This window comes from Oncorhynchus nerka, unplaced genomic scaffold (assembly GCF_034236695.1).
Source record: "Oncorhynchus nerka isolate Pitt River unplaced genomic scaffold, Oner_Uvic_2.0 unplaced_scaffold_895, whole genome shotgun sequence".
Classification (NCBI taxonomy): Eukaryota; Metazoa; Chordata; class Actinopteri; order Salmoniformes; family Salmonidae; genus Oncorhynchus; species Oncorhynchus nerka.
In genome coordinates, this window is record NW_027040400.1 from 195,830 (window position 1) to 213,593 (window position 17,764).

Here is a 17,764-nt window from a genome sequence, read left to right on the forward strand (position 1 = left end):
ACAGTACCTTAAGTGGGCCATACTATAGAAGGTGGGACAGTACCTGAATTGGGCCATTCTATAGAAGGTGGGACAGTACCTGAAGTGGGCCATACTATAGAAGGTGGGACAGTACCTGAAGTGGGCCATGCTATAGAAGGTTGGGCAGTACAGTACCTGAAGTGGGCCATACTATAGAAGGTGGTACAGTACCTGAAGTGGGCCATGCTATAGAAGGTGGGACATTACAGTACCTGAATTGGGCCATGCTATAGAAGGTGGGACAGTACCTGAAGTGGGCCATGCTATAGAAGGTGGGACAGTACCTGAAGTGGGCCATACCATAGAAGGTGGGACAGTAGCTGAAGTGGGCCATGCTATAGAAGGTGGGACAGTAGCTGAAGTGGGCAATGCTATAGAAGGTGGGACAGTACCTGAAGTGGGCCATACTATAGAAGGTGGGACAGTACCTGAAGTGGGCCATGCTATAGAAGGTTGGGCAGTACAGTACCTGAAGTGGGCCATGCTATAGAAGGTGGTACAGTACCTGAAGTGGGCCATGCTATAGAAGGTGGGACATTACAGTACCTGAAGTGGGCCATGCTATAGAAGGTGGGACAGTACCTGAAGTGGGCCATGCTATAGAAGGTGGGACAGTACCTGAAGTGGGCCATGCTATAGAAGGTGGGACAGTACCTGAAGTGGGCCATACTATAGAAGGTGGGACAGTACCTGAAGTGGGCCATGCTATAGAAGGTGGGACAGTACCTGAAGTGGGCCATGCTATAGAAGGTGGGACAGTACCTGAAGTGGGCCATGCTATAGAAGGTGGGCAGTACAGTACCTGAAGTGGGCCATGCTATAGAAGGTGGGACAGTACCTGAAGTGGGCCATGCTATAGAAGGTGGGACAGTACCTGAAGTGGGCCATGCTATAGAAGGTGGGACAGTACCTGAAGTGGGCCATGCTATAGAAGGTGGTACAGTACCTGAAGTGGGCCATGCTATAGAAGGTGGTACAGTACCTGAAGTGGGCCATGCTATAGAAGGTGGGACAGTACAGTACCTGAAGTGGGCCATGCTATAGAAGGTGGTACAGTACCTGAAGTGGGCCATGCTATAGAAAGGTGGTACAGTACCTGAAGTGGGCCATGCTATAGAAGGTGGTACAGTACCTGAAGTGGGCCATGCTATAGAAGGTGGGACAGTACCTGAAGTGGGCCATGCTATAGAAAGGTGGGACAGTACCTGAAGTGGGCCATGCTATAGAAGGTGGGTACAGTACCTGAAGTGGGCCATGCTATAGAAGGTGGGACAGTACCTGAAGTGGGCCATGCTATAGAAGGTGGGACAGTACCTGAAGTGGGCCATGCTATAGAAGGTGGGACAGTGGGGCCACAGTACCTGAAGTGGGCCATACTATAGAAGGTGGGACAGTACCTGAAGTGGGCCATACTATAGAAGGTGGGACAGTACCTGAAGTGGGCCATGCTATAGAAGGTGGGACAGTACCTGAAGTGGGCCATACTATAGAAGGTGGGACAGTACCTGAAGTGGGCCATGCTATAGAAGGTGGGACAGTACAGTACCTGAAGTGGGCCATGCTATAGAAGGTGGGACAGTACCTGAAGTGGGCCATGCTATAGAAGGTGGGACATTACAGTACCTGAATTGGGCCATGCTATAGAAGGTGGGACAGTACCTGAAGTGGGCCATGCTATAGAAGGTGGGACAGTACCTGAAGTGGGCCATACCATAGAAGGTGGGACAGTACCTTAAGTGGGCCATACTATAGAAGGTGGGACAGTACCTGAATTGGGCCATTCTATAGAAGGTGGGACAGTACCTGAAGTGGGCCATACTATAGAAGGTGGGACAGTACCTGAAGTGGGCCATGCTATAGAAGGTTGGGCAGTACAGTACCTGAAATGGGCCATGCTATAGAAGGTGGTACAGTACTTGAAGTGGGCCATGCTATAGAAGGTGGTACAGTACTTGAGTACCTGAAGAAGGGCCATGCTATAGAAGGTGGTACAGTTGGTGGGCCATGCTATAGAAGGTGGTACAGTACCTGAAGTGGGCCATGCTATAGAAGGTGGTACAGTACTTGAAGTGGGCCATGCTATAGAAGGTGGTACAGTACTTGAAGTGGGCAATGCTACAGTACCTGAAGTGGGCCATGCTATAGAAGGTGGTACAGTACTTGAAGTGGGCCATGCTATAGAAGGTGGTACAGTACCTGAAGTGGGCAATGCTATAGAAGGTGGTACAGTACCTGAAGTGGGCCATGCTATAGAAGGTGGTACAGTACCTGAAGTGGGCCATGCTATAGAAGGTGGTACAGTACCTGATGTGGGCCATGCTATAGAAGGTGGTACAGTACCTGAAGTGGGCCATGCTATAGAAGGTGGTACAGTACCTGAAGTGGGCCATGCTATAGAAGGTGGGCAGTACTGAAGTGGGCATGCTATAGAAGGTGGGACAGTACAGTACCTGAAGTGGGCCATGCTATAGAAGGTGGTACAGTACCTGAAGTAGGCCATGCTATAGAAGGTGGTACAGTACCTGAAGTGGGCCATGCTATAGAAGGTGGTACAGTACCTGAAATGGGCCATGCTATAGAAGGTGGTACAGTACCTGAAGTGGGCCATGCTATAGAAGGTGGGACAGTAGCCTGAAGTGGGCAATGCTATAGAAGGTGGGACAGTACCTGTGAAGGACAGTACCTGAAGTGGGCCATGCTATAGAAGGTGGGACAGTACCTGAAGTGGGCCATGCTATAGAAGGTGGTACAGTACCTGAAGTGGGCCATGCTATAGAAGGTGGGACAGTACCTGAAGTGGGCCATGCTATAGAAGGTGGGACAGTACCTGAAATGGGCCATGCTATAGAAGGTGGGACAGTACAGTACCTGAAGTGGGCCATGCTATAGAAGGTGGGACAGTACAGTACCTGAAGTGGGCCATGCTATAGAAGGTGGGACAGTACCTGAAGTGGGCCATGCTATAGAAGGTGGAACAGTACCTGAAGTGGGCAATGTTATAGAAGGTGGAACAGTACCTGAAGTGGGCAATGCTATAGAAGGTGGGACAGTACCTGAAGTGGGCCATGCTATAGAAGGTGGGACAGTACAGTACATGAAGTGGGCCATGGTATAGAAGGTGGGACAGTACAGTACCTGAAGTGGGGCATGGTTTAGAAGGTGGAACAGTACAGTACCTGAAGTGGGCCATACTATAGAAGGTGGTACAGTACCTGAAGTGGGCCATGCTATAGAAGGTGGGACATTACAGTACCTGAATTGGGCCATGCTATAGAAGGTGGGACAGTACCTGAAGTGGGCCATGCTATAGAAGGTGGGACAGTACCTGAAGTGGGCCATACCATAGAAGGTGGGACAGTACCTTAAGTGGGCCATACTATAGAAGGTGGGACAGTACCTGAATTGGGCCATTCTATAGAAGGTGGGACAGTACCTGAAGTGGGCCATACTATAGAAGGTGGGACAGTACCTGAAGTGGGCCATGCTATAGAAGGTGGGACAGTACAGTACCTGAAGTGGGCCATGCTATAGAAGGTGGGACAGTACCTGAAGTGGGCCATGCTATAGAAGGTGGGACACAGTACCTGAAGTGGGCCATGCTATAGAAGGTGGGACAGTACCTGAAGTGGGCCATGCTATAGAAGGTGGGACAGTACCTGAAGTGGGCCATACTATAGAAGGTGGGACAGTACCTGAAGTGGGCCATACTATAGAAGGTGGGACAGTACCTGAAGTGGGCCATGCTATAGAAGGTGGGACAGTACCTGAAGTGGGCCATGCTATAGAAGGTGGGACAGTACCTGAAGTGGGCCATGCTATAGAAGGTGGTACAGTACCTGAAATGGGCCATGCTATAGAAGGTGGTACAGTACCTGAAGTGGGCCATGCTATAGAAGGTGGTACAGTGGGCCATGCTATAGAAGGTGGTACAGTACCTGAAGTGGGCAATGCTATAGAAGGTGGTACAGTACCTGAAGTGGGCCATGCTATAGAAGGTGGTACAGTACCTGAAGTGGGCCATGCTATAGAAGGTGGTACAGTACCTGAAGTGGGCAATGCTATAGAAGGTGGTACAGTACCTGAAGTGGGCCATGCTATAGAAGGTGGTACAGTACCTGAAGTGGGCCATGCTATAGAAGGTGGTACAGTACCTGAAGTGGGCCATGCTATAGAAGGTGGTACAGTACCTGAAGTGGACCATGCTATAGAAGGTGGTACAGTACCTGAAATAGGCCATGCTATAGAAGGTGGTACAGTACCTGAAGTGGGCCATGCTATAGAAGGTGGTACATTACCTGAAATGGGCCATGCTATAGAAGGTGGTACAGTACCTGAAGTGGGCCATGCTAAGGAAGGTGGGACAGTAGCTGAAGTGGGCAATGCTATAGAAGGTGGGACAGTACCTGCATTGGACCGTGCTATAGAAGGCGGGACAGTACCTGAAGTGGGCCATGCTAAGGAAGGTGGGACAGTAGCTGAAGTGGGCCATGCTATAGAAGGTGGGACAGTACAGTACATGAAGTGGGCCATGGTATAGAAGGTGGGACAGTACAGTACCTGAAGTGGGGCATGGTTTAGAAGGTGGAACAGTACAGTACCTGAAGTGGGCCATACTATAGAAGGTGGTACAGTACCTGAAGTGGGCCATGCTATAGAAGGTGGGACATTACAGTACCTGAATTGGGCCATGCTATAGAAGGTGGGACAGTACCTGAAGTGGGCCATGCTATAGAAGGTGGGACAGTACCTGAAGTGGGCCATACCATAGAAGGTGGGACAGTACCTTAAGTGGGCCATACTATAGAAGGTGGGACAGTACCTGAATTGGGCCATTCTATAGAAGGTGGGACAGTACCTGAAGTGGGCCATACTATAGAAGGTGGGACAGTACCTGAAGTGGGCCATGCTATAGAAGGTTGGGCAGTACAGTACCTGAAGTGGGCCATACTATAGAAGGTGGTACAGTACCTGAAGTGGGCCATGCTATAGAAGGTGGGACATTACAGTACCTGAATTGGGCCATGCTATAGAAGGTGGGACAGTACCTGAAGTGGGCCATGCTATAGAAGGTGGGACAGTACCTGAAGTGGGCCATACTATAGAAGGTGGGACAGTACCTTAAGTGGGCCATACTATAGAAGGTGGGACAGTACCTGAATTGGGCCATTCTATAGAAGGTGGGACAGTACCTGAAGTGGGCCATACTATAGAAGGTGGGACAGTACCTGAAGTGGGCCATGCTATAGAAGGTTGGGCAGTACAGTACCTGAAGTGGGCCATACTATAGAAGGTGGTACAGTACCTGAAGTGGGCCATGCTATAGAAGGTGGGACATTACAGTACCTGAATTGGGCCATGCTATAGAAGGTGGGACAGTACCTGAAGTGGGCCATGCTATAGAAGGTGGGACAGTACCTGAAGTGGGCCATACCATAGAAGGTGGGACAGTACCTTAAGTGGGCCATACTATAGAAGGTGGGACAGTACCTGAATTGGGCCATTCTATAGAAGGTGGGACAGTACCTGAAGTGGGCCATACTATAGAAGGTGGGACAGTACCTGAAGTGGGCCATGCTATAGAAGGTTGGGCAGTACAGTACCTGAAATGGGCCATGCTATAGAAGGTGGTACAGTACTTGAAGTGGGCCATGCTATAGAAGGTGGTACAGTACTTGAAGTGGGCAATGCTATACAGTACCTGAAGTGGGCCATGCTATAGAAGGTGGTACAGTACTTGAAGTGGGCCATGCTATAGAAGGTGGTACAGTACCTGATGTGGGCAATGCTATAGAAGGTGGTACAGTACTTGAAGTGGGCCATGCTATAGAAGGTGGTACAGTACTTGAAGTGGGCCATGCTATAGAAGGTGGTACAGTACCTGATGTGGGCAATGCTATAGAAGGTGGTACAGTACTTGAAGTGGGCCATGCTATAGAAGGTGGTACAGTACTTGAAGTGGGCCATGCTATAGAAGGTGGTACAGTACTTGAAGTGGGCCATGCTATAGAAGGTGGTACAGTACCTGAAGTGGACCATGCTATAGAAGGTGGTACAGTACCTGAAATAGGCCATGCTATAGAAGGTGGTACAGTACCTGAAGTGGGCCATGCTATAGAAGGTGGTACATTACCTGAAATGGGCCATGCTATAGAAGGTGGTACAGTACCTGAAGTGGGCCATGCTAAGGAAGGTGGGACAGTAGCTGAAGTGGGCAATGCTATAGAAGGTGGGACAGTACCTGCATTGGACCCATGCTATAGAAGGTGGGACAGTACCTGAAGTGGGCCATGCTATAGAAGGTGGGACAGTAGCTGAAGTGGGCCATGCTATAGAAGGTGGGACAGTACAGTACATGAAGTGGGCCATGGTATAGAAGGTGGGACAGTACAGTACCTGAAGTGGGGCATGGTTTAGAAGGTGGAACAGTACAGTACCTGAAGTGGGCCATACTATAGAAGGTGGTACAGTACCTGAAGTGGGCCATGCTATAGAAGGTGGGACATTACAGTACCTGAATTGGGCCATGCTATAGAAGGTGGGACAGTACCTGAAGTGGGCCATGCTATAGAAGGTGGGACAGTACCTGAAGTGGGCCATACCATAGAAGGTGGGACAGTACCTTAAGTGGGCCATACTATAGAAGGTGGGACAGTACCTGAATTGGGCCATTCTATAGAAGGTGGGACAGTACCTGAAGTGGGCCATACTATAGAAGGTGGGACAGTACCTGAAGTGGGCCATGCTATAGAAGGTTGGGCAGTACAGTACCTGAAGTGGGCCATACTATAGAAGGTGGTACAGTACCTGAAGTGGGCCATGCTATAGAAGGTGGGACATTACAGTACCTGAATTGGGCCATGCTATAGAAGGTGGGACAGTACCTGAAGTGGGCCATGCTATAGAAGGTGGGACAGTACCTGAAGTGGGCCATACCATAGAAGGTGGGACAGTACCTTAAGTGGGCCATACTATAGAAGGTGGGACAGTACCTGAATTGGGCCATTCTATAGAAGGTGGGACAGTACCTGAAGTGGGCCATACTATAGAAGGTGGGACAGTACCTGAAGTGGGCCATGCTATAGAAGGTTGGGCAGTACAGTACCTGAAATGGGCCATGCTATAGAAGGTGGTACAGTACTTGAAGTGGGCCATGCTATAGAAGGTGGTACAGTACTTGAAGTGGGCAATGCTATACAGTACCTGAAGTGGGCCATGCTATAGAAGGTGGTACAGTACTTGAAGTGGGCCATGCTATAGAAGGTGGTACAGTACCTGATGTGGGCAATGCTATAGAAGGTGGTACAGTACTTGAAGTGGGCCATGCTATAGAAGGTGGTACAGTACTTGAAGTGGGCCATGCTATAGAAGGTGGTACAGTACCTGATGTGGGCAATGCTATAGAAGGTGGTACAGTACTTGAAGTGGGCCATGCTATAGAAGGTGGTACAGTACTTGAAGTGGGCCATGCTATAGAAGGTGGTACAGTACCTGAAGTGGACCATGCTATAGAAGGTGGTACAGTACCTGAAATAGGCCATGCTATAGAAGGTGGTACAGTACCTGAAGTGGGCCATGCTATAGAAGGTGGTACATTACCTGAAATGGGCCATGCTATAGAAGGTGGGACAGTACCTGAAGTGGGCCATGCTAAGGAAGGTGGGACAGTAGCTGAAGTGGGCAATGCTATAGAAGGTGGGACAGTACCTGCATTGGACCGTGCTATAGAAGGCGGGACAGTACCTGAAGTGGGCCATGCTATAGAAGGTGGGACAGTACAGTACATGAAGTGGGCCATGGTATAGAAGGTGGGACAGTACAGTACCTGAAGTGGGCATGGTTTAGAAGGTGGGACAGTACAGTACCTGAAGTGGGCCATGCTATAGAAGGTGGTACAGTACCTGAAGTGGGCCATGCTATAGAAGGTGGGACAGTACCTGAAGTGGGCCATGCTATAGAAGGTGGGACAGTACCTGAAGTGGGCCATGCTATAGAAGGTGGGACAGTACCTGAAGTGGGCCATGCTATAGAAGGTGGGACAGTACCTGAAGTGGGCCATACCATAGAAGGTGGGACAGTACCTTAAGTGGGCCATACTATAGAAGGTGGGACAGTACCTGAATTGGGCCATTCTATAGAAGGTGGGACAGTACCTGAAGTGGGCCATACTATAGAAGGTGGGACAGTACCTGAAGTGGGCCATGCTATAGAAGGTTGGGCAGTACAGTACCTGAAGTGGGCCATGCTATAGAAGGTGGTACAGTACCTGAAGTGGGCCATGCTATAGAAGGTGGGACATTACAGTACCTGAATGGGCCATGCTATAGAAGGTGGGACAGTACCTGAAGTACCTGAAGTGGGCAGTACCTGATGGGCTACCATAGAAGGTGGGACAGTACCTTAAGTGGGGCATACTATAGAAGGTGGGACAGTACCTGAATTGGGCCATTCTATAGAAGGTGGGACAGTACCTGAAGTGGGCCATACTATAGAAGGTGGGACAGTACCTGAAGTGGGCCATGCTATAGAAGGTGGGACAGTACCTGAAGTGGGCCATACCATAGAAGGTGGGACAGTACCTTAAGTGGGCCATACTATAGAAGGTGGGACAGTACCTGAATTGGGCCATTCTATAGAAGGTGGGACAGTACCTGAAGTGGGCCATACTATAGAAGGTGGGACAGTACCTGAAGTGGGCCATGCTATAGAAGGTTGGGCAGTACAGTACCTGAAATGGGCCATGCTATAGAAGGTGGTACAGTACTTGAAGTGGGCCATGCTATAGAAGGTGGGACATACAAGTGGGCAATGCTATACAGTACCTGAAGTGGGCCATGCTATAGAAGGTGGTACAGTACCTGAAGTGGGCCATGCTATAGAAGGTGGTACAGTACCTGATGTGGGCAATGCTATAGAAGGTGGTACAGTACTTGAAGTGGGCCATGCTATAGAAGGTGGTACAGTACTTGAAGTGGGCCATGCTATAGAAGGTGGTACAGTACCTGATGTGGGCAATGCTATAGAAGGTGGTACAGTACTTGAAGTGGGCCATGCTATAGAAGGTGGTACAGTACTTGAAGTGGGCCATGCTATAGAAGGTGGTACAGTACTGAAGTGGGCCATGCTATAGAAGGTGGTACAGTACCTGAAGTGGACCATGCTATAGAAGGTGGTACAGTACCTGAAATGGGCCATGCTATAGAAGGTGGTACAGTACCTGAAGTGGGCCATGCTAAGGTGGTACATTACCTGAAATGGGCCATGCTATAGAAGGTGGTACAGTACCTGAAGTGGGCCATGCTAAGGAAGGTGGGACAGTAGCTGAAGTGGGCAATGCTATAGAAGGTGGGACAGTACCTGCATTGGACCGTGCTATAGAAGGGGGACAGTACCTGAAGTGGGCCATGCTAAGAAGGTGGGACAGTACCTGAAGTGGGCCATGCTATAGAAGGTGGGACAGTACAGTACATGAAGTGGGCCATGCTATAGAAGGTGGGACAGTACAGTACCTGAAGTGGGCCATGCTTTAGAAGGTGGAACAGTACAGTACCTGAAGTGGGCCATGCTATAGAAGGTGGTACAGTACCTGAAGTGGGCCATGCTATAGAAGGTGGGACATTACAGTACCTGAAATGGGCCATGCTATAGAAGGTGGTACAGTACCTGAAGTGGGCCATGCTATAGAAGGTGGGACAGTACCTGAAGTGGGCCATGCTATAGAAGGTGGGACAGTACCTGAAGTGGGCCATGCTATAGAAGGTGGGACAGTACCTGAAGTGGGCCATGCTATAGAAGGTGGGACAGTACCTGAAGTGGGCAATGCTATAGAAGGTGGTACAGTACCTTGAAGTGGGCCATGCTATAGAAGGTGGGACAGTACCTGAAGTGGGCCATGCTATAGAAGGTGGGACAGTACCTGAAGTGGGCCATGTAGAAGGTGGGACAGTACCTGGGGACCATGCTATAGAAGGTGGTACAGTACCTGAAATGGGCCATGCTATAGAAGGTGGTACAGTACCTGAAGTGGGCCATGCTATAGAAGGTGGTACATTACCTGAAATGGGCCATGCTATAGAAGGTGGTACAGTACCTGAAGTGGGCCATGCTATAGAAGGTGGGACAGTACCTGAAGTGGGCAATGCTATAGAAGGTGGGACAGTACCTGAAGTGGGCCATGCTATAGAAGGTGGGACAGTACCTGAAGTGGGCCATGCTATAGAAGGTGGGACAGTACCTGACCTGAAGGTGGGACAGTACAGTACATAAGTGGGCCATGGTATAGAAGGTGGGACAGTACAGTACCTGAAGTGGGCATGCTATAGAAGGTGGGCAGTACAGTACCTGAAGTGGGCCATACTATAGAAGGTGGTACAGTACCTGAAGTGGGCCATGCTATAGAAGGTGGGACATTACAGTACCTGAATTGGGCCATGCTATAGAAGGTGGGACAGTACCTGAAGTGGGCCATGCTATAGAAGGTGGGACAGTACCTGAAGTGGGCCATACCATAGAAGGTGGGACAGTACCTTAAGTGGGCCATACTATAGAAGGTGGGACAGTACCTGAATTGGGCCATTCTATAGAAGGTGGGACAGTACCTGAAGTGGGCCATACTATAGAAGGTGGGACAGTACCTGAAGTGGGCCATGCTATAGAAGGTGGGACAGTACCTGAAGTGGGCCATGCTATAGAAGGTGGTACAGTACCTGAAGTGGGCCATGCTATAGAAGGTGGGACATTACAGTACCTGAAGTGGCCATGCTATAGAAGGTGGGACACAGTACCTGAATTGGGCCATGCTATAGAAGGTGGGACAGTACCTGAAGTGGGCCATACCATAGAAGGTGGGACAGTACCTTAAGTGGGCCATACTATAGAAGGTGGGACAGTACCTGAATTGGGCCATTCTATAGAAGGTGGGACAGTACCTGAAGTGGGCCATACTATAGAAGGTGGGACAGTACCTGAAGTGGGCCATGCTATAGAAGGTTGGGCAGTACAGTACCTGAAATGGGCCATGCTATAGAAGGTGGTACAGTACTTGAAGTGGGCCATGCTATAGAAGGTGGTACAGGTGAAGTGGGCAATGCTATACAGTACCTGAAGTGGGCCATGCTATAGAAGGTGGTACAGTACTTGAAGTGGGCCATGCTATAGAAGGTGGTACAGTACCTGATGTGGGCAATGCTATAGAAGGTGGTACAGTACTTGAAGTGGGCCATGCTATAGAAGGTGGTACAGTACTTGAAGTGGGCCATGCTATAGAAGGTGGTACAGTACCTGATGTGGGCAATGCTATAGAAGGTGGTACAGTACTTGAAGTGGGCCATGCTATAGAAGGTGGTACAGTACTTGAAGTGGGCCATGCTATAGAAGGTGGTACAGTACCTGAAGTGGACCATGCTATAGAAGGTGGTACAGTACCTGAAATAGGCCATGCTATAGAAGGTGGACAGTACCTGAAGTGGGCCATGCTATAAAGGTGGTACATTACCTGAAATGGGCCATGCTATAGAAGGTGGTACAGTACCTGAAGTGGGCCATGCTAAGGAAGGTGGGACAGTAGCTGAAGTGGGCAATGCTATAGAAGGTGGGACAGTACCTGCATTGGACCGTGCTATAGAAGGCGGGACAGTACCTGAAGTGGGCCATGCTATAGAAGGTGGGACAGTACAGTACATGAAGTGGGCCATGGTATAGAAGGTGGGACAGTACAGTACCTGAAGTGGGGCATGGTTTAGAAGGTGGAACAGTACAGTACCTGAAGTGGGCCATACTATAGAAGGTGGTACAGTACCTGAAGTGGGCCATGCTATAGAAGGTGGGACATTACAGTACCTGAATTGGGCCATGCTATAGAAGGTGGGACAGTACCTGAAGTGGGCCATGCTATAGAAGGTGGGACAGTACCTGAAGTGGGCCATACCATAGAAGGTGGGACAGTACACCTGAAGTGGGCCATACCTAGAAGTGGGACAGCACCTTAAGTGGGCTATAGAAGGTGGGACAGTACCTGAATTGGGCCATTCTATAGAAGGTGGGACAGTACCTGAAGTGGGCCATACTATAGAAGGTGGGACAGTACCTGAAGTGGGCCATGCTATAGAAGGTTGGGCAGTACAGTACCTGAAGTGGGCCATGCTATAGAAGGTGGTACAGTACTGAAGTGGGCCATGCTATAGAAGGTGGACATTACAGTACCTGAATTGGGCCATGCTACAGTACCTGAAGTGGGCCATGCTATAGAAGGTGGGACAGTACCTGAAGTGGGCCATACCATAGAAGGTGGGACAGCACCTTAAGTGGGGCATACTATAGAAGGTGGGACAGTACCTGAATGGGCCATTCTATAGAAGGTGGGACAGTACCTGAAGTGGGCCATACTATAGAAGGTGGGACAGTACCTGAAGTGGGCCATGCTATAGAAGGTGGGACAGACAGTACCTGAAGTGGGCCATACTATAGAAGGTGGGACAGTACCTTAAGTGGGCCATACTATAGAAGGTGGGACAGTACCTGAATTGGGCCATTCTATAGAAGGTGGGACAGTACCTGATGGGCTATAGAAGGTGGGACAGTACCTGAAGTGGGCCATGCTATAGAAGGTGGTACAGTACCTGAAGTGGGCCATGCTATAGAAGGTGGTACAGTACCTGAAGTGGGCCATGCTATAGAAGGTGGTACAGTACTTGAAGTGGGGCTACAGTACCTGAAGTGGGCCATGCTATAGAAGGTGGTACAGTACCTGAAGTGGGCCATGCTATAGAAGGTGGTACAGTACCTGAAGTGGGCAATGCTATAGAAGGTGGTACAGTACTTGAAGTGGGCCATGCTATAGAAGGTGGACAGTACTTGAAGAATGCTATAGAAGGTGGTACAGTACCTGATGTGGGCAATGCTATAGAAGGTGGTACAGTACCTGAAGTGGGCCATGCTATAGAAGGTGGTACAGTACCTGAAGTGGGCCATGCTATAGAAGGTGGTACAGTACCTGAAGTGGGCCATGCTATAGAAGGTGGTACAGTACCTGAAGTGGACCATGCTATAGAAGGTGGTACAGTACCTGAAATAGGCCATGCTATAGAAGGTGGTACAGTACCTGAAGTGGGCCATGCTATAGAAGGTGGGCCTGAAATGGGCCATGCTATAGAAGGTGGTACAGTACCTGAAGTGGGCCATGCTAAGGAAGGTGGGACAGTAGCTGAAGTGGGCAATGCTATAGAAGGTGGGACAGTACCTGCATTGGACCATGCTATAGAAGGTGGGACAGTACCTGAAGTGGGCCATGCTAAGAAGGTGGGACAGTACCTGAAGTGGGCCATGCTATAGAAGGTGGGACAGTACAGTACATGAAGTGGGCCATGCTATAGAAGGTGGGACAGTACAGTACCTGAAGTGGGGCATGGTTTAGAAGGTGGAACAGTACAGTACCTGAAGTGGGCCATGCTATAGAAGGTGGTACAGTACCTGAAGTGGGCCATGCTATAGAAGGTGGGACATTACAGTACCTGAATTGGGCCATGCTATAGAAGGTGGGACAGTACCTGAAGTGGGCCATGCTATAGAAGGTGGGACAGTACCTGAAGTGGGCCATGCCATAGAAGGTGGACAGCACCTGAAGTGGGCCATACTATAGAAGGTGGGACAGTACCTGAATTGGGCCATTCTATAGAAGGTGGGACAGTACCTGAAGTGGGCCATACTATAGAAGGTGGGACAGTACCTGAAGTGGGCCATGCTATAGAAGGTGGGCAGTACAGTACCTGAAGTGGGCCATGCTATAGAAGGTGGTACAGTACCTGAAGTGGGCCATGCTATAGAAGGTGGACAGTAGTACCTGAATTGGGCCATGCCATAGAAGGTGGGACAGTACCTGAAGTGGGCCATGCTATAGAAGGTGGGACAGCACCTGAAGTGGGCCATGCCATAGAAGGTGGGACAGTACCTGATGGGGCATACTATAGAAGGTGGGACAGTACCTGAATTGGGCCATGCTATAGAAGGTGGGACAGTACCTGAAGTGGGCCATACTATAGAAGGTGGGACAGTACCTGAAGTGGGCCATGCTATAGAAGGTGGGAGTACAGTACCTGAAATGGGCCATGCTATAGAAGGTGGTACAGTACTTGAAGTGGGCCATGCTATAGAAGGTGGTACAGTACCTTGAAGTGGGCATAGCTGGTACAGTACCTGAAGTGGGCCATGCTATAGAAGGTGGGACAGTACCTGAAGTGGGCCATGCTATAGAAGGTGGTACAGCACATGTACAATGCTATAGAAGGTGGTACAGTACCTGAAGTGGGCCATGCTATAGAAGGTGGTACAGCACCTTGAAGGGGCCATGCTATAGAAGGTGGTACAGTACCTGAAGTGGGCAATGCTATAGAAGGTGGGACAGTACCTGAAGTGGGCCATGCTATAGAAGGTGGGACAGTACAGCACCTGAAGTGGGCCATGCTATAGAAGGTGGTACAGTACCTGAAGTGGGCCATGCTATAGAAGGTGGTACAGTACCTGAAGTGGACCATGCTATAGAAGGTGGTACAGTACCTGAAATAGGCCATGCTATAGAAGGTGGTACAGCACCTGAAGTGGGCCATGCTATAGAAGGTGGTACAGTACCTGAAATGGGCCATGCTATAGAAGGTGGTACAGTACCTGAAGTGGGCCATGCTAAGGAAGGTGGGACAGTAGCTGAAGTGGGCAATGCTATAGAAGGTGGGACAGTACCTGCATTGGACCATGCTATAGAAGGTGGGACAGTACCTGAAGTGGGCCATGCTAAGGAAGGTGGTACAGTACTTGAAGTGGGCAATGCTATACAGTACCTGAAGTGGGCCATGCTATAGAAGGTGGTACAGTACTTGAAGTGGGCCATGCTATAGAAGGTGGCACAGCACCTGAAGTGGGCAATGCTATAGAAGGTGGGACAGTACCTGAAGTGGGCCATGCTATAGAAGGTGGTACAGTACCTGAAGTGGGCCATGCTATAGAAGGTGGTACAGTACTTGAAGTGGGCCATGCTATAGAAGGTGGTACAGTACTTGAAGTGGGCCATGCTATAGAAGGTGGTACAGTACTTGAAGTGGGCCATGCTATAGAAGGTGGTACAGTACCTGAAGTGGACCATGCTATAGAAGGTGGTACAGTACCTGAAATAGGCCATGCTATAGAAGGTGGTACAGTACCTGAAGTGGGCCATGCTATAGAAGGTGGTACATTACCTGAAATGGGCCATGCTATAGAAGGTGGTACAGTACCTGAAGTGGGCCATGCTAAGGAAGGTGGGACAGTAGCTGAAGTGGGCAATGCTATAGAAGGTGGGACAGTACAGTACCTGAAGTGGGCAATGCTATAGAAGGTGGGACAGTACAGTACTTGAAGTGGGCCATGCTATAGAAGGTGGTACAGTACTTGAAGTGGGCCATGCTATAGAAGGTGGTACAGTACCTGAAGTGGACTATGCTATAGAAGGTGGGACAGTACCTGAAGTGGGCAATGCTATAGAAGGTGGGACAGTAGAGTACCTGAAGTGGACCATGCTATAGAAGGTGGTACAGTACCTGAAGCGGGCCATGCAATAGAAGGTGGGACAGTACAGTACCTGAAGTGGGCCATGCTATAGAAGGTGGGACAGTACCTGAAGTGGGCAATGCTATATAAGGTGGAACAGTACCTGAAGTGGGCAATGTTATAGAAGGTGGAACAGTACCTGAAGTGGACCATGCTATAGAAGGTGGGACAGTACCTTAAATGGGCCATGCTATAGAAGGTGGGACAGTACAGTACATGAAGTGGGCCATGGTATAGAAGGTGGGACAGTACAGTACCTGAAGTGGGGCATGGTTTAGAAGGTGGAACAGTACAGTACCTGAAGTGGGCCATACTATAGAAGGTGGTACAGTACCTGAAGTGGGCCATGCTATAGAAGGTGGGACATTACAGTACCTGAATTGGGCCATGCTATAGAAGGTGGGACAGTACCTGAAGTGGGCCATGCTATAGAAGGTGGGACAGTACCTGAAGTGGGCCATGCTATAGAAGGTGGGACAGTACCTGAAGTGGGCCATGCTATAGAAGGTGGGACAGTACCTGAAGTGGGCCATGCTATAGAAGGTGGGCAGGACAGTACCTGAAGTGGGCCATACTATAGAAGGTGGTACAGTACCTGAAGTGGGCCATGCTATAGAAGGTGGGACATTACAGCACCTGAATTGGGCCATGCTATAGAAGGTGGGACAGTACCTGAAGTGGGCCATGCTATAGAAGGTGGACAGCACCTGAAGTGGGCCATACCATAGAAGGTGGAACAGCAGTACCTGAAGTGGGGCATACTATAGAAGGTGGGACAGTACCTGAATTGGGCCATTCTATAGAAGGTGGGACAGTACCTGAAGTGGGCCATGCTATAGAAGGTGGGACAGCACCTGAAGTGGGCCATGCTATAGAAGGTGGGACAGTACAGCACCTGAAATGGGCCATGCTATAGAAGGTGGGACAGTACCTGAAGTGGGCCATGCTATAGAAGGTGGTACAGTACCTGAAGTGGGCAATGCATACAGCACCTGAAGTGGGCCATGCTATAGAAGGTGGCACAGTACCTGAAGTGGGCCATGCTATAGAAGGTGGTACAGCACCTGATGGGGCCATGCTATAGAAGGTGGTACAGTACCTGAAGTGGGCCATGCTATAGAAGGTGGTACAGTACTTGAAGTGGGCCATGCTATAGAAGGTGGTACAGTACCTGATGTGGGCAATGCTATAGAAGGTGGTACAGCACCTGAAGTGGACCATGCTATAGAAGGTGGTACAGTACCTGAAATAGGCCATGCTATAGAAGGTGGTACAGCACCTGAAGTGGGCCATGCTATAGAAGGTGGTACAGTACCTGAAATGGGCCATGCTATAGAAGGTGGTACAGCACCTGAAGTGGGCCATGCTATAGAAGGTGGGACAGTAGCTGAAGTGGGCAATGCTATAGAAGGTGGGACAGTACCTGCATTGGACCGTGCTATAGAAGGTGGGACAGTACCTGAAGTGGGCCATGCTAAGGAAGGTGGGACAGTAGCTGAAGTGGGCCATGCTATAGAAGGTGGGACAGTACAGTACATGAAGTGGGCCATGGTATAGAAGGTGGGACAGCACAGTACCTGAAGTGGGGCATGGTTTAGAAGGTGGAACAGTAGCACCTGAAGTGGGCCATACCATAGAAGGTGGACAGTACCTGAAGTGGGCCATGCTATAGAAGGTGGGACAGCACCTGAAGTGGGCCTGAAGGTGGGCCATGCTATAGAAGGTGGACAGCACCTGAAGTGGGCCATGCCATAGAAGGTGGGACAGCACCTGAAGTGGGCCATACCATAGAAGGTGGGACAGTACCTGAACTGGGCCATGCCTATAGAAGGTGGGACAGCACCTGAAGTGGGCCATACCATAGAAGGTGGGACAGTACCTGAAGTGGGCCATGCTTAGAAGGTGGAACAGTACAGTACCTGAAGTGGGCCATACTATAGAAGGTGGTACAGTACCTGAAGTGGGCCATGCTATAGAAGGTGGGACATTACAGCACCTGAATTGGGCCATGCTATATAGAAGGTGGGACAGTACCTGAAGTGGGCCATGCTATAGAAGGTGGGACAGCACCTGAAGTGGGCCATACCATAGAAGGTGGACAGCACCTTAAGTGGGCCATACTATAGAAGGTGGGACAGCACCTGAACTGGGCCATTCTATAGAAGGTGGGACA